Source organism: Carassius carassius, chromosome 1 (genome assembly GCF_963082965.1).
Source record: "Carassius carassius chromosome 1, fCarCar2.1, whole genome shotgun sequence".
NCBI classification, from domain to species: domain Eukaryota; kingdom Metazoa; phylum Chordata; class Actinopteri; order Cypriniformes; family Cyprinidae; genus Carassius; species Carassius carassius.
In genome coordinates, this window is record NC_081755.1 from 12222021 (window position 1) to 12245803 (window position 23783).

The window sequence follows — 23783 nt, forward strand, 5'->3', positions numbered from 1 at the left end:
CCTATCTGATAGGTAAGACTCAAACCATTGAAGTGGGGTTCCTGAGTGCCTTTTGCCAGTAGGGTTGATAGGAGGATCTGGTGGTTAACCGTATCAAAAGCAGCGGACAGATCAAGCAGGATAAGTACTGAAGATTTGGATTCCGCTCTTGCCAGTCTTAGAGCTTCAACAACTGAGAGCAAGGCAGTCTCAGTTGAATGTCCACTTCTGAAGCCAGATTGGTTGCTGTCAAGGAGGTTGTTGTGTGTGAGAAATGTAGAGACTTGGTTGAACACAGCTCGTTCAAGTGTTTTTGCAATGAAAGGAAGATGGGAAACTGGTCTGTAGTTCTCTAAAAGAGATGGGTTGAGGCTGGAGTTATAGAGTTATACGAGCCTCTCTAAATGATTGACCAGCCATTTTGTTGACCAGCAGGTTTACCCAAGACTGTCTTGAAAACCTATTCAGCTGCATAAGACAGAGGAATCCAGTCGCAACTCCAGTAGAGTTTCATCAGGCACTGAAATCAATATAAGTTGGGCAGTTTCTTGCGACTGTGAAAACAGGAAGTTATCGGGAGGATGACAACAGCCTTTTGGCCGACTTCCTGGACACAAAGCAGTCACTTCCCAGTCCTGGCCTCAGAGTGGAGGAACTGATGGTGCACAGAGCTGCTCCTGACCTCACAAATACTGAGATCAGTGCTCTCTACCACCTTACAGGCTACATCATGCATAAAGTGATTAAATATTCCAAGATTTGTGAGGGTTGCCAAAGTTCAATTAAGCACAATGAAAGTGGAGACAGCTGAGTGCAATACCCAGTGTGCAATTAAAGGTGATGAATGGGACAAACGCTTGAGGGAAATGTAGTGCCTGCAGTGGGGTGACTATGGGGAAGTGAGATCACTAGAGGACACCAAGGGAAACACAGACCAGACACTGTGACAAGTATGTGCCGTGATTTGTTAGCTGGGCCAGTGTGTTCTTTGATTGGTTAGCTGGGCCAGTGTGTGTTGTGATTGGTAAGCTGGGCCAGTGTGTGTTGTGATTGGTTATCTCTGCTAGTGTGTGTTGTGATTGGTTAGAGACCGTGGTTCTGGTTACTTTATGGATTTATTTCACTTGTCATCATTCTCTCTGCCATCTCATTCATCGTCAATGAATTCCACAGTCAAACTACAGTATGACAATGTAAAAGAACCGTGTTCACATAAACCTTAAAGAAGTAAATACAAATACACTCGGGAAATACAAACGTAATACACATAACTCGCTGGCTGCATATAACCAAGAGGGAATGAGTTCACTTGAAAAATACCCGATTCAAAAAACAAAAGAAAAAAATCTTTACTTATTTGCTCAAACGCTAGTAACTCTTATATTCACACACATAGAATAACCTTTCTCAAACGTATATTCTTTTTCCTGTTGCACCATAAAAAAGTGTCCGTGTGCAACGCAATTGTACTTTAGTTTCTAGTTAACAAACACTCAATATTCATGAGTAGATTAAACAAATTTAACAAAACATGTTAAATACCAAAAACAATATGTATGGCAGTTATAATACCTATGTGATAATATTAAAAATAAATTCTAAAAAACTTGCAATAACAGCACAATAGATTAAGCTTAATGATTAAAAATGCAATACAAGGCAGGCTGCAATTCTTATCTTATACACCTGTAACTTGACACCTTTATTAGAGCCATGCAGCTTGTGTAGCACCACTCTGTAGGAGCAATGAGTGCGCATGCGCGTAGAGTTAAGTTTACAACAGTTTACCCGTAAAATATAAAGAAATGGAGCGAACCTTGATTCAAATTCGTACTAATAACAACAAATGTAACTCTAGCACTCACAAGACTGAAGATATGTGTATAAACCTATTAAGCATAATAATATTATAATACATATTATTTTGCAACTCTAGCACTCACAAGATTGAATATATGTTTATAAACTTATTAAGCATAATAATATTATAATATATAATGTTGGAGCTTCAAAAACGCTCTTCATAAATCCACACGTGACGTTAGATTCTATGGTCCCAACATCTCTAATTATTAATAATCTGATGTATTATAACAACTTAAACTGAAATAAAATTCATATATTTTATTTTGGGTAGTTACCAAAACAACTTTTAAAACTTTAATTTAATCTTAATCTTTTAGATTTTCATCTTATGTTTATAATTTATTGAATTATATTATTGAATAATTCATGTTTTTATTAATATTAGCAAGAGTAGTAGTATTATTAATAATAAACAATACATTGTATGAATACATAATTATTAATTACATAAATATTATTAATATGAAATAATTTAATTTATTATTGTGGAATATCTACTGTTTATTTGGGCAGATTTCAATAAATTGGGATTCACAAGAAAAATATATAGGTATAAAAATTATTTCTGCTGCATTATTATGTTATCTCATTTATATATAAAAGCACTGTGTAAAGTTCTGTACAAAGGAAACATTTTGTTTTAAAAACATCTCACTATAATTTATAAATGACAGTGTAAAAAAATGAAAGGGTAAATGAATGTTTTCAGTGTGTGTACAGTATTCACGCTTACAATTGTCTGGCTGAATGACAGGTCTTTCTTTTATACATGGAGGTCCTTGTACAAGCAGTTCACCAGGGTCTTCACAAAGATCTTTATCCTTTCACTTAAATCAGCCATCATCACATCTGTGAACATCTGTTGTAACCAAACCCAGTTTTGGACCCAAAAGCAGAACACAGAATAAAAATTATGCAAATAATATTTGTTTATTCCCAAAAGTCAAGCAACACAATCCATCTCTTCGTTGTGGTTTAAGATTGTTAGAAGATATGGGCTGGAAACCAAACAGGCTGATATATGTTGGTAGAGCAGAGAGATTAGTTTGTTGAACGGGCGTAGCAGGATGAATGCAGGTGGAGTGAGGTCTAAAGCACAAAAAAAAAAAAATACCAGAATTAGAACTCCAACAAAACACATGACCCAAACACTGGACTGGTCCAAAGACACGGGGAGGCTTTAGCTCAATACCACATAAGCAGACTGAACGATCTGGCAGAAAAAATCCAAATCCCTGACGACATCATCCCTGTTCTTATAGTAGCAGCCACCAATAACAGTGAATGATTGCAGTCCGGTTTCACTAACAGCAGTAATCATGAAGTGCTTTGAGAGATTGGTCTCCCAGTATATCAAATCCAACTTGAGCTGCAGCAGTTTACATTTACAGTACATTACATTTATACATTTAGCAGACGCTTTTATCCAAAGCGACTTACAAATGAGGACAGTTGAAGCAATCAAAAACAACAAAAAGAGCAAAGATATATAAGTGCTATAACAAATCTCAGTTAGGTTAACACAGTACACATAGCATGGGCTTTTAAATAATATAATAAACAAAAAGAAAATCAGATAGAATAAAAAAAAGAATAGAGCAAGCTAGTGTTAGAGGTCTATACACACACACACACACACACACACACACACACATACAATTGCATAATAAATGAAAGAAAATAGAATACAAAAAGATTAGAAAGGTAGTTAGATTTTTTTAAGAATAGAATTAGAATAGTGAGTGTTAACGTTAGAGGCTCAAATAAAGATGGAAGAGATGGGTTTTAAGCCGATTCTTTTACATAAAGAGCAAACGGATTTACAGATGACAGCATCAGCACAGTCCTTCACACTGCAATCAACTTCCTCCAGCTTCAGGAGACCTGTGTAAGAATGCTCTTCAGCAGAGATGGGACCAAGTCACACATGTGCAAGTCTCAAGTAAGTCTCAAGTCTTAACCTTCAAGTCTCAAGTAAGTCCCAAGTATTTTTTTCTCGGGCAAGTCAAGTCAAGTCAAGTCACAAGTTATGTCAAGTCAAGTCAAGTCACCTTATTATTGTAATTTTACCTGCAGAATCTGATCTTAATAAAGTTAAAGACAAGATGGTAACAGTAAATTAAAATAATTTGGATTTGCATTGTAAATACTCATGTTCAGTAAAATACATCATGGAATCAAACAAAATTGTAACTTCATAAAATTATTTATTTTTCACTTCTGCCAACAGAAATGTTTTACATTTTCAACATTGAGTCCATAAAACAAATAACAGCTAAACATCCAACAGACTCCTCTCTGAACACCCCCCACCCTCTCTCTCTCAAACGATGTGACGTGACATGACATTCGGCCAAGTATGGTGACCCATACTCAGAATTTGTGCTCAGCATTTAACCCATCCAAAGTGCACACACACAGAGCAGTGAACACACACACACACACACTGTGAGCACACACCCGGAGCAGTGGGCAGCCATTTATGCTGCGGCGCCCGGGGAGCTGTTGGGGGTTCGATGCCTTGCTCAAAGGCTCCTCAGTCGTGGTATTGAAGGTGGAGAGAACTGTACATGCACTCCCCCCACCCACAATTCCTGCCTGCCCAAGACTCGAACTCACAACCCTTCGATTGCAAGTCTGACTCTCTAACCATTAGGCCACAACTTCCCCTCAAACACAGTTTACATACAACATTAAACTTTCTTACATTTCTCCTCTCTCTCTCTCAAGTTCAAGTTGCTTTATTGGCATGACATTTGAGTTACAGTATTGCCAAATTTAGCATTTAGATACAGAATAAAATATGATTACAATAAAATACAATAAAAATAGCAGCAGCAGATAATATTTCTAATATTAATAATAGTAATTATATAGAATTAAGAATATAAAATAAAACAGTTGAATACAATAAATTATCCCTTTCGTATGGTGTATAAATATTTAGCAGCTATTGTGACTGCCGTCTCATTCTCTCCAAGTATATAGAGTAGTTTCTCTGAGTCATTTAGAGACAAGAATGAACGATTCAAAGCTTCAAACTGTGGGAAGAATGTTTCTCTTGTAGTGCTGTATTTGGGACAGACAAGAAGGAAGTGTTTCTCATCCTCTGTTTGATTCAGCTCACAGTGTTTGCCTCTCTTCTCTCGGTAGCCAGGATCTTTTATGTCTACCCATCTCTATTTCCAAATCATGATCACAGAGTCGATATTTTGAAAGGATTTGTCTTTCTTTTAATTGCTTGAGTGATAAGTAATTTGCCAGTTTTGTGGTTCTGTTTAGGGCCGAATAACACTGGAGTTTGGTTTGGAGCTCAAATTCCTTTTTTTCATTTTTCATCATAATTATACTTCAGATTTTTGTCAATTAGTTTCTGAATGTTGGGGTTGTGATTGGAGTCAGACTCAGTTTGGGTTTCCTTCATCAGGTAAAGCACGAGTGTGTTTCTCTCTCACTCTCTCTCTCTCTCTCTCTCACACACACACACACACACAATCTCTCTCTCTCAGAGTCATTGAAGTCATTACCTCTATTACAAGGTATTGCACTTGCAAAATATAAGATTCGAGAGTCTTGTCTGCAAGCCGAACACGATGTGGCCTATCCCACCATGTATGCGCCACCGGTATGCGCGCTCATAATGGAAGCAACGCGGTCGCGACTCGCACGCGGTGCGACACGCTCGACGCCTCAGGGGCGCAACTGCCCGAGCGCTTTGGAAACAATGAGAAAGCGGCGCGACTAGCGATTTCCACGCGTTTTTAGGCGCGAATTATTGACGACAAAAGCGATGACCCTCAGTACCCCTCAAGCTGAGATGTTGATGTGATATCTGATCTAAGTGGGCGTGGTCTGCGTAAGGTAGAAAGGGCATGACTGATGATGTCATGACATGACAACGCGATTCTCAGCCTGCGCTCCAGCTGAGTAGGCTAATCAATTTTATTTTTTAAAAATAATTTATATATTTTATATTCAAACTGAAAACATAATGTGATTAACACTCAAGTCATTCAAGTCATCCTGTCTCAAGTCAAGTCAAGTCCCGAGTCTTTAACTTCCAAGTCCGAGTCAAGTCTCAAGTATTTTATTTTTTGTCAAGTCAAGTCACAAGTCTTAAAAATAGCGACTCGAGTCGACTCGAGTCCAAGTCACAAGTCCCCATGTCTGCTCTTCAGAGATTACAGTTCAGTGTTCAACACCATTCATGCCTCTCTCATTCATCTGCTCCTGGATAAAGTCTTCCTCACTAAGAGCCACACACGGCTCTCCTCCAGCATCACACTTAGCACTAGCTCGTCTATTGAGTCCTCTACTCGCACTCGTTCATCATCAGATCTACAGATGTTACAGTGACTGAACTTATCTCAGGAGAGCATGACTCAGCTACAGAGATGAAGTTCAGAAACTAGAGCTGTGCTGCTCTGATAACACATCCACAACAAAAGAGCTCACTCTAGGCTTCAGCAGACCTACTGTATAATCTATTAAAGGTATTCAGTCAAGAGCAAAGATTGGACTTTCTCTTCTTCTTTTGTTGTTTATTAATTATTAATGATATGGATGGCCAGACCGTTCTCATCCCAAGGCGTCATGTACTGACCCTTTTGACATTTCGTCAACATCCTACGCACATGGCACCCTCTAGCGTCAATATTAGAAGCAGATAAAAATGGGCCAGAAGGCGCCTCCTAGCGGTCTAACCCTAACCCTAACCTTAACCCATAATCTGTGTCTCATATTGACGCTAGAGGGTGCCATATGCGTAGGATGTTGACGAAATGTCAAGAGGGTCAGTATATGACGCCTTGGGATGAGAATGCGTTAGGATGGCTACAGGTTTATTAGGCTGCTGTCACTTTAAAAACTAATGTATAGATCTAGTATACTCACACATGAGATTTTCTCCAATACATCACCTTATCTCAAAGCCAAACTCGAAATTGAAAATAAAATTAGATAAATTGCACAGACCCAAAGTGCAAGAGATATCTCACTTTTGGATTGCAAATAATGAAAACACATTATAGACAAATGCCTTGATATTATTGCATATACAAAGGTACAATTAGCTTGATAACTTTTATTAGATTAGATTCATCTTTATTGTCACTGCACATGTAGGGTACAAGGCAACGAATTGCAGTTAGCATCTAACCAGAAGTGCAATAAGCATTAAAGGGATAGTTCACTCTCAAATAAAATTTTGGTATGTTTTAGCTTACCTCAAGGACATCCAAGATGTAGGTTTCTCTGTTTCCTCAGTATTTCCCATTTTGATATTTTTAGGTCCAACCGTTCTTGTCTGTGACTCACATAATGGATGTCTATGGTCACCACCTCAAAGAGCATGCACAGAGGAGTCAAAATTAAACAATTCCCCATCGTAAGTACACATTGATGACCTAAGACACGAAACGAGCGGATTGTGTAAGAAAACGAACAGTATTTATATCGTTTTTACCTCTTGTACACAACCACGTCCAACTGATCTGAGTTCGCGAGTGCTTCCCGATGTGACGTGCGTGCGCGCTCTGGCTTTAGTCTGTGCAAGCGCGGAAAGCCCCGGATGTGATGTCTCGCGCATGCACATCACTCATTGTTTACCACACGCTACGCTTCCAATCTGCACTGTCTGAAATATAATGCAGTAATTGTAATAAATTAATGTTTAATTAACATTAATTTATTAATTAATTAATGCACCCTATAATCGTTGCGTTTATAATAAAAATACAACACATTACTCACTCTATTGACAGCGTACCATTGGGTCCCTCTGGCATTGGACTTCGCCTCCAGTTTATACGTGGCAAACTAAACACAACGTGCAAAACGCTGCGTCTCAACAGCGGAGAAAAATCAGGATCTTCAGTCAGGCAGGCGTGTGATGTGATACCAATTTTGAAGAGATCTCTGTCTCTGAGGCTTGAAGACGTGCTGCTGCAGCGGATCGCTCCTGAGTACTTGGTCTGTGTATTCTGTTTCAAATAAATATGGTTGTGAAAAATATGCAACGTTGTCTGTTGATATATGGAAATCGTCTTCCATTGCAATTTCCTGTACGTCTAAATATGTTTAGATCTTCACAGTGAAAGGTAATACTTCCGAAATCTGTGTAAACCATAGGTAGTAAGTGTAAACAATGAGTGATATACACGTGCGAGAGATCGCTTCCGGCGCTTTCCACGCTTGGGCAGACTGAAGCCAGAGGGTGTACAGATTAAAGCCTCCTGACACAAATTGGGATTATGGGGTATATAACATTCGACTTGACAAAAGATTAGTGTATATTTTATCTTCAGCTAAAGTGTAATTATGGTTGATCATAATTTTATCATCAATTGCCAGTATTCTGAGTGCTCAGAAACCACAATGGGTTTATAGAATACAATATGTATTTCTAATCAACATATGTACAGTATGAGTCTGTTTGAATACTTCAACCAAAATTGATAGATATGCAAGAGTAAGTTGCAACAGTACATGTGCAATATATGTAGTATTCTAAGATGCATGGTAACCAAGTTATTTTTTTAAATATATGAACACATTTTAGGTACCAAAGCCAGTAGAATGTTCACTAAACAAAACTAAAAGCTCAAGGCCAGCTATTAGGATTTTCATGTGGTTTTATTATTACAAATAACAAAGCATCAACTGCATTTTCATTCTTCCTGAGATCAACCCAGCTTCATGGCTTACCATCAAGGTATTTTTGCCATGACACAAAACACATTTGGAGAAGTGGCAGTTTACACTATGTTCGCCACACGGGGAACAGGAAGAGCCAGCTTTATCTCGGGAAAGAGTGTCCACACTCAGAGGTAAGTTGTGTTTTCAGTCTTGATATTTTTTGACTGCATAAATACTTCTTGCAGTTTAATTGTTTAAATAAAGTACAAATTGCTTTATAAATCCAAGTCAACCAATTAAAATGTCATTCTAGAATAGAGCGACTTTGGCGGGATGTCTGGGTTGCAGTCACTAGGAAGTACCACGATTTTCTTCACTCTCTGGAGGAAGACGGTCTGCTTGATATCTCTGATGACGTTCATCTCTTTGGTGTCCACTACATCTTTGTCCCTCGACTCAGAGCAGACCTTGATACCTTCACTGGAGGATGGAATAATCATCCTCTATGGACAGAGGGAGGTTTCAGTCCTGAACAGCTGTGGTATATGGGACATCAACAAGATCTAGACGAAGGGGAGAGTCTTGAGGTACACAAATATAAAAAGGACAGTTCGCAAAATGTATATATATATATTAAAAAAAGTTAAGTTGCAACATTTTGGCAGACAGATATGTCTTGTTTCATTGTCAGTTGGACTTTAGAGCATATTTGCCCAAAAAAGACGTAATTTTTGTGTAAATGCTGCGGTTAAATATAGTTTATCTACAAATGCCTTTAAATACACTGAGAAATATATAAAATCCTTGGCAACAGCCATCTGTTCAATTACCAGCAGCTTTTATTTATAAATTTAATGTTTTCAAATTTTGTAATTTTTCCCCCCCAAAAAATATAAAATAATTTTAAATAGACAGAAAACATCAGAAAAACGTTTTAAGGTTCAAAGTCTTAATTTATTTGAATTGTTTTCTGGTTTTGTAGGAACTTCAAGATCCAGGCAATGAATGGGAGAGTGCAATGCTGCAAGGAGACACCAACGGTACAGTTGTGGTTCCCGAAATTGTGTGCTCACTGGATGATGAAGCCCTGGAAGAACTTCAGAGAACTCTTGATCCTATGGAACATTCTCAGTCACATGGTCGTGACTTGTACACAAGATACTTGAACATAGTATCCAACCAACAATGACGTTTAAACCTGAACTTGTTAGCTGGTTACAATATTGCACTTGGCAAAAACATCCCATTATGTTTTCTAATAAATCGGCAAAAAAAAGGCATTTAAGGAGTGGCACCCTTTGGGATGTATAACTAACAGTAGCAAAACATGTTATGAGTTCTGTCTAGCTCTAAAAAAAGAAGTACTAAAGATGTTATACAACTAGATTTGGCAAAAGTAAAAGTGTTGAGTTCAAGTCCCTAAATAAAACACAAATTAACACGTAATGGTAGTTTACTTCTATATACAGTACAGACCAAATGTTTGGACACACCTTCTCATTCAAAGAGTTTTCTTTATTTTCATGACTATGAAAATTGTAGAGTCACACTGAAGGCATCAAGGGCTATTTGACCAAGAAGGAGAGTGATGGGGTGCTGCGCCAGATGACCTGGCCTCCACAGTCACCAGACCTGAACCCAATCGAGATGGTTTAGGGGTGAGCTGGACCGCAGACAGAAGGCAAAAGGGCCAACAAGTGCTAAGCATCTCTCTGGGAACTCCTTCAAGACTGTTGGAAGACCATTTCAGGTGACTACCTCTTGAAGCTCATCAAGAGAATGCCAAGAGTGTGCAAAGCAGTAATCAAAGCAAAAGGTGGCTACTTTGAAGAACCTAGAATATGACATTTTCAGTTGTTTCACACTTTTTTGTTATGTATATAATTCCATATATAATTCCACATGTGTTAATTCATAGTTTTGATGCCTTCAGTGTGACTCTACAATTTTCATAGTCATGAAAATAAAGAAAACTCTTTGAATGAGAAGGTGTGTCCAAACTTTTGGTCTGTACTGTATTTACCACAATAATTGGTTTACAATTTGTATTAATTTCATAGATCACTGATTTTTTTTTTCTGAACTATTTTTTTTACCAATCTTTTGTCTGAATATGGAACTTCCCAAAACTTGTAAACTCAGCAGCACCCAGAAGAGTACTTTTTACTTTTGCCACCTCTGCATGTTATTTCTAAATAAAATCAGTAAACAATGATTGCTTAGTTATTGCTTTGATTTGAGGAGATTTCATTGTGTTAAACTCTGTGGAATCCACCACCATATTTTACTGCTTCACTCATGATTCTTCTTAAGTCAATGTAAGTGCTAAGATGCTGTACTGGAAAAGTCACAGTCTGAGTGCATGCACTCACAATTGGGTAGCAAACTGAGTGATCTCCTAGACGCTCCCTGCAGTTGTGGTCAAAGTTGCATGTTATTTTGAAATGTCTCTTTTCATCAGGGAGGATAGGGATGTGGTACTCATCATTATGAAATCAGCATCAGGCTATAAAGAAACGGTAAATGCATATTTGGTTAAATATAATCAATATTTGGTTGAAATATAGGCTTGTAAAGGTTATACAAAATGGAAATTCCAATATATTACTAGGCAAATGTAAGAAAGGATTAAGTGGCAGTTAAAATTGATACCTTGTAATGTTCCCAGGAACAAACGGGAAGCGGCAAGCTTCAGGGTTTGTAGCCATCTGGTCCACCAGGCCACACAGTTCCAAGCCCTTTCGAATTTGCTGCAGCATTGGAATCAGTCTTGTAGTAGAATGTAGGACAATTGCTCTTTGGAGGAAAAAAAAAACATGGTTTGAAATGTTTACAATTCTAAATGAAAAATATTTTGAAATGTAATATTCTTTTAAAACTCTTACCGAATGATGCTTTCTTTGCTGTCCAGGTTGATCTGGCTTGTGGATGCGCAGCTTATAATTTCATCAGTGTTCAATATCAGACACTGAGCATCTGCAGAACCTCTAACCTGAGAAAAATGAAAATAAGTATTTTTTTTTAAGTAAAGCGGCGAATAAAATAAATGTTCAAACTATTCTTTATCTAATTTATATCTGAAAACTCTTAAACAGATTGCTCACCCTGCCGATGAGTTGACAGGATTCTAGATCGGCCACATCTTCCTTAGACAGAGAATTTAAGTCCACTTCTCCTGTGCAGAGGAAGCTGTAGCACCACCCTCTCGAAAAGCAGGAGGTGGGCCACCTGGTGCCAGGCTGACTGCCATTATTTCACCAATGGTTCTGTGTGCAAGGTAGAAAACATCTCCGTTATAAAATCCTTACATCCAGTACGTACAGTAATGTGAAAAAAAAGTATGTACAAACCCGAAGTTCTTGTTATCAAGGTCTGTCAACGAGTACTTGGGATTTTTACCCTGGTTTCCAGCTCCTTCAAAGAATCTTTTTTCAATACCTGAAACCATATCTTAGACAAAACAGCAATACCCAGTTTTAGCTGATTGATTGGTTTTGTTTCATATTAGAACACAACAATTAAATGACCAACTTACCAGTTAAAAACTCTTTCCTAAGGGCTACTGTATCAATACCTGCCTCTCCTATACACACCACCTTCAGTGTACTGACAGGAGATGCAGCTTTCTTTATTTTCCACTGCAGAATGCCCTTGTCTGGAAGGTCTTCTCTGTCCACACACAACTTATAACAAAAATAATTTGATAGTATATGATGTCTAGATAAGATGGCTAAAAAACATAAAACATGGATTGTGTAAATAAAAATTTCTGTATTTGATATAAACTCACACGAAAGGCATCTAAATAAAACATACCTTATTGATTTACATACTGGGGTTTGAGCATGGGTACTTGGGCCACTGCTGTTTGCTTCAGAAGTCACTATAGATTCCAAGCTGTACATGAAAACAAATGGAGTTTCAAACACCTGTATATGTATACATAGACTTTAACCTGAACAAAACAAAACAAATGTATTATACAGAGAGCTGAACAAAGCAGATTATCTCTCTCCAAAAGGCTAGCATGGAATATGATCTCATCGTCTGGGAATTCTTTGGTGCAAATTGGACAAACCACCTGTAATTTGAAAGAAAGTTGCTCCATATTACAAGCACCTGAAACAAAGATTACCGTATTTTCTGGACGATAAGTCGCACTTTTATTCATAGTTTGGCTGGTCCTGCGACTTATAGTCAGGTGCGACTTGTTTATCAAAATTAATTTGACATGAACCAAGAGAAATGAACCAATAGAAAACATTACCGTCTACAGCCGCGAGAGGGCGAAGACATAGAGCGCCCTCTCACGGCTGGAGACAGTAATGTTTTCTCCTGGTTCTTGGTTCTAAATAAATGCGACTTATAGTCCAGTGCGACATATGTATGTTTTTTTCCTCATCATGACTGATGCGACTTATACTCAGGTGTGACTTATAGTCCGAAAAATACGGTTCTGGTGCAAATAGCAATTAAAGTGATTTTAGTTATGGCCTTACCTTGCACTTGTTCTCCACAACCCATAACTCATCAGAGGACTGCAGATTTACAAAACAGTATTTTATTCATAATATTTTTATGTTTATTTACATTAGACAAACAAATTTGCTCTCATCTCTTCACCAGTCTCATCGGAAGTGAGTTTTCCGTTGCATGTCTCAATGTGTACTGCAAGCATATGCAAAGGCATCGCCTCATTACACTGGTAGCATGTCTTCTTTGGCATTTTTGAAAAATGCTCTTGAGTCAGGAGGCAGAGGAGAGGTGTCTAAAGTCTCCTGGAGTGAAATGATGTAAAAAGTGGCTTTGCCCCCTGCTGATGCAACTCGCAGAGCTTTGACAGAATACCCCTCTGCTTCTGGTGGAATGACAGTCAGGAATGAGGCACAAAAATAATGCCATATACCTGGGAACGAGTCAATCTTTTGTTCATTATCTGGCTCGGCTCGGTGTTCATCTTCAGTTCTCTCTTCACAGCAGTTCAGTCAGCGTACTGTTTGAGTAAATGAATTACTCTTGGATATTGGTTTGTTTAAACTCAGAAGGAGTGTCAGCCACATTAAAAAAGTTAACAGCTTAAGTCATTTGTGGATTAATGCGTATTGGAGACGCGAACCGTTTTAAACGATTCAGTTTGATTTGGTGAACTGGTTCAAGAAGATCCGGTTACATCGAATGATTCATTCGCGAACCGGATATCACTTAAACTGTTGTGTTTTGAACTCTCTCACAACAGACACGGAAGAGAAGACAATGTTGAATAAAGTCGTAGTTTTTGCTATTTTTGGACCAAAATATATTTTTGATTCTTCAAAAAATTCTAACTGACCTTCTGATGTCACATGGACTACTTTGATGATGTTTTTCTTACCTTTCTGGACATGGACAGTATACCGTACACACAGTTTCAATGGAGGGACTGAGAGCTTTCGGACTAAATCTGAAATATCTTAAACTGTGTTCCAAAGATAAACGGAGGTCTTACGAGTTTGGAATGACATGAGGGTGAGTTATTAATGACATCATTTTCATTATTGGGTGTACTAACCCTTTAAGTGAGTTGTTTGAAGTGTTCCTGTAGCTCAGTTGGTAGAGCGTTGCGTTATCAAGCGCAAGGTTGGGAGTTCGATTCACCGGGAACACATGATATGTAAAGAATTGATAGCCTGAATGCACTATAAATCGCTTTGGATAAAAGCGTCTGCTAAATGCATAAATTTAATTTAATTTCATATTAATTTAATTTTAAGATTAATCTAGATTAAAATGGCTCATCCGAATTCTGCCTAAGGCATTCAGAATATGTGCGTTACCCAAATAAAATTGACAAACAGTAAGTCTTTGAGAAGGGTTTATCAAGCTAGGTGGTGCATTAGACCAGGGGCTCATCTCCTGTTTCCAAAATGCATCACAAAGTGCTTGAAAAAGCTGTAAACTAATTCCACAAGGTGCAAACAACCTTACGCCTGTTTCACAGTGCGTATGTGTTGCATATTTTTTTACGCACCCATGTTAACGGATTCCAATTGTGTTCCAGGAGCGTTGAGTCTGCAGCAGTGCAGCGTTCGTTTACGTACCGAGTAGCGGACTGCAAATGCGTCCTGTGTGAAAGCACATCGAGTCCATGCTGCACCACATACGTAATGCACACGGACTGTGATTATGATTTTGTTCATTGTCCACTCTTCATTATAGGGTACATCTATAATCACATGTTCATTTGTGGTCCACACCATAAATGTACAATTCTTTTTTTTTGGCACAGTGCATTGCCACCTGGACCTGATAGTAGTACCCTAACCCAGATGCTGTTTCCCTCAGAATGTACTTTCCATCAATCAATCTAACATCGTATTTGTTCGAATTTATCCTTTTTTGCAGATTGCCACCATGTGCTTCAAGTTTTTTTGGTGTGGGACACTTAATCTCAATAATAGTATCTGTGTCAATAATTCCATCGAGACTGGCACCAAGCCAATTTTCTTGATCATGCACAACCAGGCCTGTAGCCTCCACTGGAAGCCCTGTTGTCTGCTCGAAACATTGTCTAGCCAAAAGCTCCGCTTGTTGACCGTACCTAGTAGCCTTATTTCCAGAAAACGTTGTTTTAAGTTTTCTTTCTACCCAGTTTGTTGGGTCTTTCTTTTTTGGTACCTCAGATGCCTCACTACTGGTTATTCTAATTTTTCTCTGGTCCAGCCACAGCTGACTATTCTGGCCCTTGGTCTCAGTTTCTAATCTCTGCCTGTATATACTTTTTAAATGTTGTGTTGCAAAGTGTGCATTTTTGATCTGCACACATGTTGTGCTCTTTGGGTGAACCTGTTTCAGTGTGTGCAGTGTGTAGTTGAGCAGTCAACACATGATGCATGTGAACCATAGATAAGCCAACCATGTCTGGTGCTGAAAAATGTGCAATAACATCTTCATCTGTCAGAAATGCAGTAGAAATTACACTCATGGATTTTCTGGGGCCACTGCGCTGCGTTTGTATATTTTCCACTGTCTCTGGCACTACATTGTCACAAGTGGAGCTGTTCCAGGCACATGCCGTGTCTGTGCAGGCCAAGCCTGTGAACCCTCTTGTTGTTGCATCTTTAATTTTGTACAGTAGCCCTGCTGTATGGCTACAACACTTCCCTCGGCCGGCCATGCAGTCACACACTACTTCGAGAACTTTACAGTTTTCAATACAGCTTTCTGTATTGTTACTGACACATTATGGTACGCGTTCACTGCACCTTCACCTTTTAATGTGATGAGCTCATCTGCGATGGTATGCAGTATCTGGCCGATACATCCAGAGCTCATGTAATTCTGACCTTCAATCAATGCCCTGTAGTTTAGGTTCTGAAGCTCATCGCATGCCAGATGATTAATAAAATAATCTTGAACACCTGTAAGAACATGTATTTTATTGCTACAACTTGTCGTGGCTAAGGCAATCCTTAAAAATATTTTGGTTTGCCGTAACAGCCAAAAAAATAAAAAAGGGTCGGTAGGTCGCAAAAAAATTAAATACTAGGTAGGCTACACAAGGTAGGCATTAATTTTTCTCAAGAAAAAAACAACTCCCCTAACTTAATTCTGTAAACATACAGAAAGCCCTATCAGCTGGCAGTATTATTTAAAAATAAGAATTTTAATAAAATGCATTTTTTCTATTATAATAACAACTTTATTTAATGATATAAGTAAAAATATAATAAAGATGTAATACCGTACACATATCAGCCTAAACAGGTTCTGTGTTAGGGGCTGCTGGCTGACAGCGTTCGGTCATTTCTGAGAGATTTACCTCAGACGAAGGTAAGTGTGAATTCATAAATCCATTTAAAAATTTTTTTTTTTTACAAGAACATAACATTTTACATTGTTTGATGTTGTAATATTTTTTTTTATCTGTATTTCTAGCATGTCACATTTACAAGCACCAAAACTGTATTTATTGTTTGGATTTCGTAATAAAATTGACAGAATCTGAGAGCTGAGATTTTTTTTCTATCATAAGTAACCTGCTCTGTCTAGTTTGTCGGTCTCCCTGTCCTTTTTCGCGATTTTTCTGTGCGTGAGAAAATGGATGTGTGGCGTAAGAGCGTGTGAAAAGCGTGTGTCTCACATTTTATTGCATTTGTATTAGTTGAAGAGTAAAAAAAAAATCTGTGGGTCTTAACGCAATTACAATCGTCAAGTCGGTCGGACTAAAAGGGGAAATATAATTAATTGGGTCGGTCCTAAATTGACAGGGTCGGTCGGGTTATGGCAAACAAGAATATTTTTAAGGATGGCATAATTATTTGAAACTTGTGAAGCTTGTGAACATATTAGCAACACAGCTAGTAACGACAGCGTTCGGTTTTATTGTTGTCATCAATTAATACACTTCTTAATTACATTACATATTTTTACATTATTACAGTATGTTGTCAATAAATTACCTCTATCAGTAAGTTTTGGCCACTGCCTTTCATCATCTACCCAATGTTCCCTTTCACCAGACATTTTCTTTAATCAGCAGGATTCGCTTTCAATGAATTGTTATTAGAGGGCCCCGGCAAGTGTCACACCGTCAAACTTCCCAGGCACGCAGTAATGGCGGCAGGCAAGATGGCGGCACCCATAGAGTTCGCGGCGGATTTGTGTATACCATGTCTGTATGAAGGTCAAAGGTTTGTGTGGTTCTTTGACTCCATGCAATGCATTGAAATCCAAAGCCATTTTCATATCATTCTTATTTTCTTCCAAATAATGACGCTCACAATTTCCAATGAGAAAGTTAAAGGTGACAAAGGCAAAGAAAACCCTTGATGTTTAACTGAATGAGGAAGAAGCCTTCGGATGAAAACCCTATACAAATGTTCATTTGATTCACATAATTAATAATACTGACAAAAGTATCATATTTGACTATGAGAGTTAATACTACACTTTATTTTCTAGTGAAAAAAAATTCACTGAGCCTGTCTCTTATGTCCTCCAAACAATGTGAAAACTGAAGTCAAAGAAAACAAATACAGTGAATGTATTTATGTAGGTTGTGCTACACATTAGCAAAAGAAAAAAAAAAAAAAGGGTTAAAATACAAACATGACATTGTAAAACAAAAAACTCTTTGCTTGCCATTTTAAAACATGAATCATATTAAAAATCCTAAAAACAAAACACCCATTAAATGTTAACTGTTATGGGGAACATGTATTCACATAAAATATACACGTATATTCTGAATATAGTAAATTAACATAGCACTTGTTTTACGTGTAGTAACTGTAGTAATTACATGTATACCCCATTTAATGCTCTCATAAATATAACATAGAATATTAAACCTACATTTAAAATAAATATTTTAATAATATGTCAATTTTAGTCAGAATCATTGCACTCCTATTCTCTTCAATTATTTCCAAAATGAGACAAGGACTCTACCATCAAATGTAAGTTGTGCTCTGGAGAAACATGACTCAGGTCCACTCACATCTGTCAAAGCATCTGTCAGAGCAAATGTAAAAGAAAGACCTTTACACAAAGTCTTACTGCATGCTATTGTAATAAAACAGTCATTACTAGGTATATATATATATATATATATATATATATATATTGTTGTTTTGGTATACAAGAATACAGTCAACGTTTTTTTGAAACAACAAACGACAACAAAGAACAAACATACCTGAAAGAGGAGTTTGTGGGAGAAGAGACGACTAGATCTGTATCGATTAGATCATGGTGTTCTCCATAAATAAACCAGTTGCAGAAGAGTGGATGATGGAAGGACTACAGCCAAACATCAGGACAGAAGTCTGCATGAGTCAGGTAAGCAGAATAGATTGCACTGTAAATAAACATCATTAAAACAAATGGTAAAGTCACTAAAGTATTTTATTAGTTAAATCCCTATAAATCAAAGCAATTTCTAACTATATGACATTATCACACACAAAGGTTGTTTTAAGAGCTATATCTTGAGTCTTTTTGTTTATATTTATGCATGTTATGATCAATCTGGCAATCAGAGATGCAGGATGCTAGTTTTTATTTTTAAATTACTTGAATATTTAATAAGAAATATTCAAGAAATTCTGATACCGGCATATCCCTACTCATGTCATTAAATTTTGGGCAGATTAAAATTATATTTTTACATTCAGTATTGACATTTTAGCCATTCTAATGAGTTTAGTTCCAACCCTCATCCAACAATTATCATCTGGTTGGAATTAGAGAAAAATTTTCAACTAGTTGAATTAAATGGATAAACTATCTAAAATAAGTGACCACACATATTTATTAAGCGTTTGCATGCTATTTCTAGGCAAACATTTAGATCCAATATTTAAACACAATGACAAAACTGACATTACCTGTTATATTGCTTCCCCAATCACAGAAAGTTCTCTACAGTCAACCACACTTACTCAACGACGATATCCACAGTTCACACTTGATCAAAACCAAGGTATGTGTATTTATTGTGACAGAATTATTAGACATTACGCATTGTCACGCATATTAAACATTGGTTCTGAATTCCAATCTTGGGGACCTATAACACGACACATTCTGGATGTCCGTCTCATCTAGCATGCTCTGTTGGGTTAAGGGGATTCTATTATATGATGAGTTGAACCACATGTAAAAGACATCCAAAATGTGCAATGCAAGGGTCTTCCAAAACTTGAGTTGAGAACCACTGCATTTGGCTTATCAGGTCAGTGCACTGCATTTTGTGTGTGTGTTAATATCACAGTACCATGGATTGCAAAAAACCATCTTACTGGACATTGTGAAGAAAAGCCAAGGCTAAGGTGGGCAAACAACTCCAGTCAATGGAAGCATCACTACCATCATCATGGAACATGGAACAGTATGGTGGCATGAACAGTGACAAAAGCAGCATCGCTGATGACAACAATGACTTCACATAGCAGTGAATCTGACACACACTCAGACACAGATTCTGAACTGCATCCAAGTTCCCTTAATGATGACTTGGCAACCTGGGCAATAGAGTAACACACGTGGCACTAAATTCATTACTTAATATCCTCTGCAAGCATGATCTGAATCTGCCAAAAGATGCCAGGACACTATTAGGAACAGTGCGTTCAAATAGAACTGAAGTCCAAAACAAGGTGGTGGCCGGTACTATCATTTTGGTCTACTGGAATCCATTTCGGGTGTACTTTACAACAATGTGGACATTTTGCGGAATGTGAGCAATTTGAGGCTCCAGGTGAGCATCGATGGTCTGCCTCTCTACAAGAGTTCAGCAACTCAATTCTGGCCCATTCTTGTAACTGTGCAACATTTGGTGCAGGAGGAACCTGTGACAATAGGTTTATTTTGTGGTGATAGTAAACCAAGCTCACTGGATGAGTATCTTGAGGACTTCATCTGTGAAATAAAAGACTTAAGTCATGGTTTTGAATTTGAAGGACTCAAGTTAACTTTACAGCTTACCTCAATGATTTGCGATGCACCTGCACGTGCATTTCTGAAAAAAGTGAAGGGCCATGCAGGCTACCATGGATGCGAAAAGTGCATTCAGGATGGTGTGCACCTGGAGAACAGGATGACATTCCCTAGAAACGACATGCCTCTTAGAAATAATGACAAATTCAGAAATAAGACTGATCCAGATCACCACCATGGCATCTTGCCACTAGAAGAAACGTCCTTGGATAAGGTCTCTGGATTCCCCCTTGATTAGACCTTGTGTGCCTTGGTGTCCTGAGGCGGCTTCTCCACTTGTGGCTTCGACTGGGTCCTCTAACTTGCAGGCTGTCAGGATTTCAAGCCACTGTGCTGACAGAAAGGTTGGTTGGTGCCAAACAAAATGTGCCTATGGAATTTGCGCACAAACCAAGGGCAGTGAGGGAAATAGATCGATGGAAGGCGACCGAGTTTAGACAGTTTTTATTGTACACAGGCCCTGTTATGCTGAAAGACCTACTCAGCACGGAGGTGTACAAAAACTTCCTGCTGTTTTTTGTGAGAATCTTCATCTTGTGCAATAACAGCCTAATTGGTGATCACATCGACTATGCCAATGATATTCTGTGACTTTTTGTGACACACTTTGGACAGCTATACGGCCCCAAATTCCTGTCCTACAACGTCCACTGTCTTGTACATCTTTCCAGTATGAGGATCACCTTAACAAGCTGAAGAGACTCCTGCGGAAACCTACATGTCCACTGAGTCAAATTGTGAGAAGGTTCTCAGAAATGCAAAGCTGCAGCAAAAAAAAAGGAGAAAAACAACCCACCACTGCTCAGAAAACCACACACGGCTGGCAGTCTACCTGAATGTTTTCATGGATCTTCACAGTACAAAGAAATAAAAACCTGCTCTTACACTCTTAAACTGGACCAGGCCAACAGTTTTGTTTACATTGATGGGAAAGTTGCAAAGCTGCAAAATGTAATTTCAGCAAGGGATGACATTTATGTGGCCTACACTACCTTCAACAATCATGAACCTTTTTTTGATTATCCCATTCCATCCTCAGAACTTGGTATTCATCTAGTTGATGGCATCTCAGGACCAACACATTTCTGCAGGTTTGAGAACATTGAGGCGAAAGCTTTCTTAGTTCCTTATGACCGTAATTGTGTTTCAGTCCCTCTTTTATACACACACTAATTTTTTTTTTTTTGGCTACTTTTATTTTGGATAACTGAATCATGCATATGAACAACTGAAATGTAATAAGAATTGTTACACTTTATGGGGCTCTAGGTTGTTCCAGCCAAAATAAACAAAAAAACAACAATAAAAAAAGGACATGTACCTGATAGTGGAGTTCTTCGGAGAAGGGAGTACCGGTCCTGTAGCAAAATCCTGGTACTCAGATGGCCACTCATGGTGGCCTCCATACAAAGACTTGGACCGGTTACTAAAGAGCGTCAGGTTGATGGAGGCACCACAGCCAGATAAGGGTTGGACCAAGCATCAGGCCAGAATTCTACATGAGTCGGGTAAGCAAGTTAGAATACACTTTAAATAAATCATTATTAAAACATATGACAAAATCACTAATACATGGCATTCCACAGCTTAATGTTTTCATGAATTAAGTTCACATACTTTGATAATTTCAGCATCATTTGACAACATTTCCAAAAAATGGAAAAGGGCATCCTACACTAGTAAGTTGTAAAAACGCATATTTCACTTTAAAAAGATACACTGAAAAGTAATTTTAACAAACAGTAATATTCATTCTTCTGAAACTATACAAAGTTTATGTGAGTAACATAGATAAATTTAAGTTATTTACTTATAATCTTGAATTCAGCCCTACCTTTTCACGTCATTAACAATTAGAAACCAGCTATGTTCAGTTTCTAATAAAGGGCTCGACATTAACGGTTTTCAGCTTGTCCAGGACAAGTGGATTTTGTGAAGGGGCAAGTGAAAGAGAATTTTACTTGACCGACCGGACAATAAACCTCATTAAAATTTAAATAAACAATAACTAGGACAGCACTGAAACTTTGACAAGAATGATTCTGATTGTACTTTCAGTGTAAACGGTGACTAATAATGTATAATGTTTTGAACGCATCAAGGTCACGTCAGTTGAGGCTCGTACAGCCTGTCTGACTCGTGGAGAAATCAAAACTATAAGCGCAACAGCACACACAAAGAAACAAATGTGAACAAACATACTGCGGTAGAAAAAAAGATAAATATTCTAATCAGGTGCGTGATTTCACATAGAGCAGCTGTAACTACACAGAGTCGTTGATCACAGACAGGCTGCGCAAATCCTAGCTTAAAATGAACGTGGATTTGCGCAGCTTGTCTGTGAACCACGGCTCTGTGTAGTAACAGCTGCTCTATGTGAAATCACGCACCTGATGGAATTTACCGCTGATTAGAGAACTGGCTTTACTGATGAGATGCTGTGGCCACTAAACAAAACCACAAGAGAGGCAGATGGAGAGTTAACCAAACAGAGGCTTTTATTCAGCCTCAACAAACAAGTTTTGACTTCCTGTTTGTTGTTGGCGGCTGTACTGCGTTTGAGCTCCGTCACTATATTCTTTTCATTGACTATTTTTAACTCAAAAATCTATTTTATACATCATCGTTTCCGTTTATATAACGTGTGAATATATCCTCTATTGTATTCTACAACATAAACAATCAGAGCGCCTCGCTATCACTAGTTTTATTTTGATCTCCCGGGTCCGCTATTAGCTTTTAGCCCGTTAACATCAGCGGCGTGGTTGCAGCTAACTGCGCTTACATTGCTAATACTCTATTCACACACATTACCACTGCCGTACTCACTGTTACTTGCTTTAATGGCGGATGAATGTCTCCACTCTGTGCAGCTCGAGCTCGAGGCCGTGGGAAAGCAGATTCGCGACCTGGAGGTGAGGCAGGCCCAGCTGAGAGAGCGGAGAGCCGCGCTGGAATCATCCCGGGCTGACACTCACAAGTCCGGGGTAAGTATACAGCGATCTGCTAACAGTCCCACAACGTCTACTCCGTGTGTTTCTCTGCACAGGCCCGGTGCACCCAGGACGCGATCTTCCCAGATGTCCTTTACTGCGACGCCGGGACACCACGGACCCTGGGTGCATCCACAGCGGAGGACGCGAGCCGGGTCCCGGGCGACGACTTCTCCCCCTCCTGCCTTCGACATCTCCATCCGGAACCGCTTCGCTCCCCTCCGCAAGACTGGACGCGACGCTGTGATCATCGGAGACTCCATCGTCCGACACGTAAGTGCTACGTTAGCCGAAGGTAAAGTGCACACTCATTGTTTGCCTGGTGCTCGTGTTCTCGATGTTTCTGCGCAGATACCCGCGATCCTGAAGGCCGACGAGAGCCCCAGAGCGGTCGTGCTTCACGCCGGGGTTAACGACACCACGCTGCGGCAGACGGAGACGCTGAAGAGGGACTTCAGCAGCCTGATCGAGACGGTTCGCAGTACGACGCCCGCGGCGACGATCGTCGTGTCAGGACCACTGCCCACGTATCGACGAGGACACGAAAGGTTCAGTAGACTTTTTGCTTTAAATGAATGGTTGTTGTCATGGTGTAAAGAACAGAAACTGCTATTTGTTAATAACCGGAATCTTTTCTGGGAGCGTCCTAGGCTGTTTCGCGCTGATGGATTACACCCCAGCAGAATCGGAGCGGAGCTGCTCTCTGACAACATCTCCAGGACACTTCGCTCCATGTGACTAGTAAGACAATTCTCTAATAACTATTATGATGAGTTTTGTTCCACCCGCTTAAATGATAAAAGTACTTGCGCTGTAAAAACTATTAAGACT

At 38.8% G+C, this 23783-nt stretch overlaps 1 protein-coding gene and 1 long non-coding RNA gene across 3 annotated transcripts in view; both read right to left on the reverse strand.

Moving 5' to 3' along the window:
• Positions 1-23783, reverse strand: part of LOC132146361 (zinc finger protein 658B-like) — a 910027-nt gene that overhangs the window by 134105 nt on the left and 752139 nt on the right. The gene's annotated exons all lie outside the window — the stretch shown is intronic.
• LOC132154948 (uncharacterized) lies at positions 18247-21637 on the reverse strand. Of its 2 annotated transcripts, none has more exons than XR_009437216.1 (3): positions 21577-21637; positions 21281-21454; positions 18247-18319 (listed from the first exon to the last, which is right to left on the reverse strand). It is a non-coding gene; the product is annotated as an uncharacterized LOC132154948 (long non-coding RNA). The 2 variants fall into 2 exon arrangements; XR_009437215.1 differs by lacking the exon at positions 18247-18319 and adding an exon at positions 20940-21044.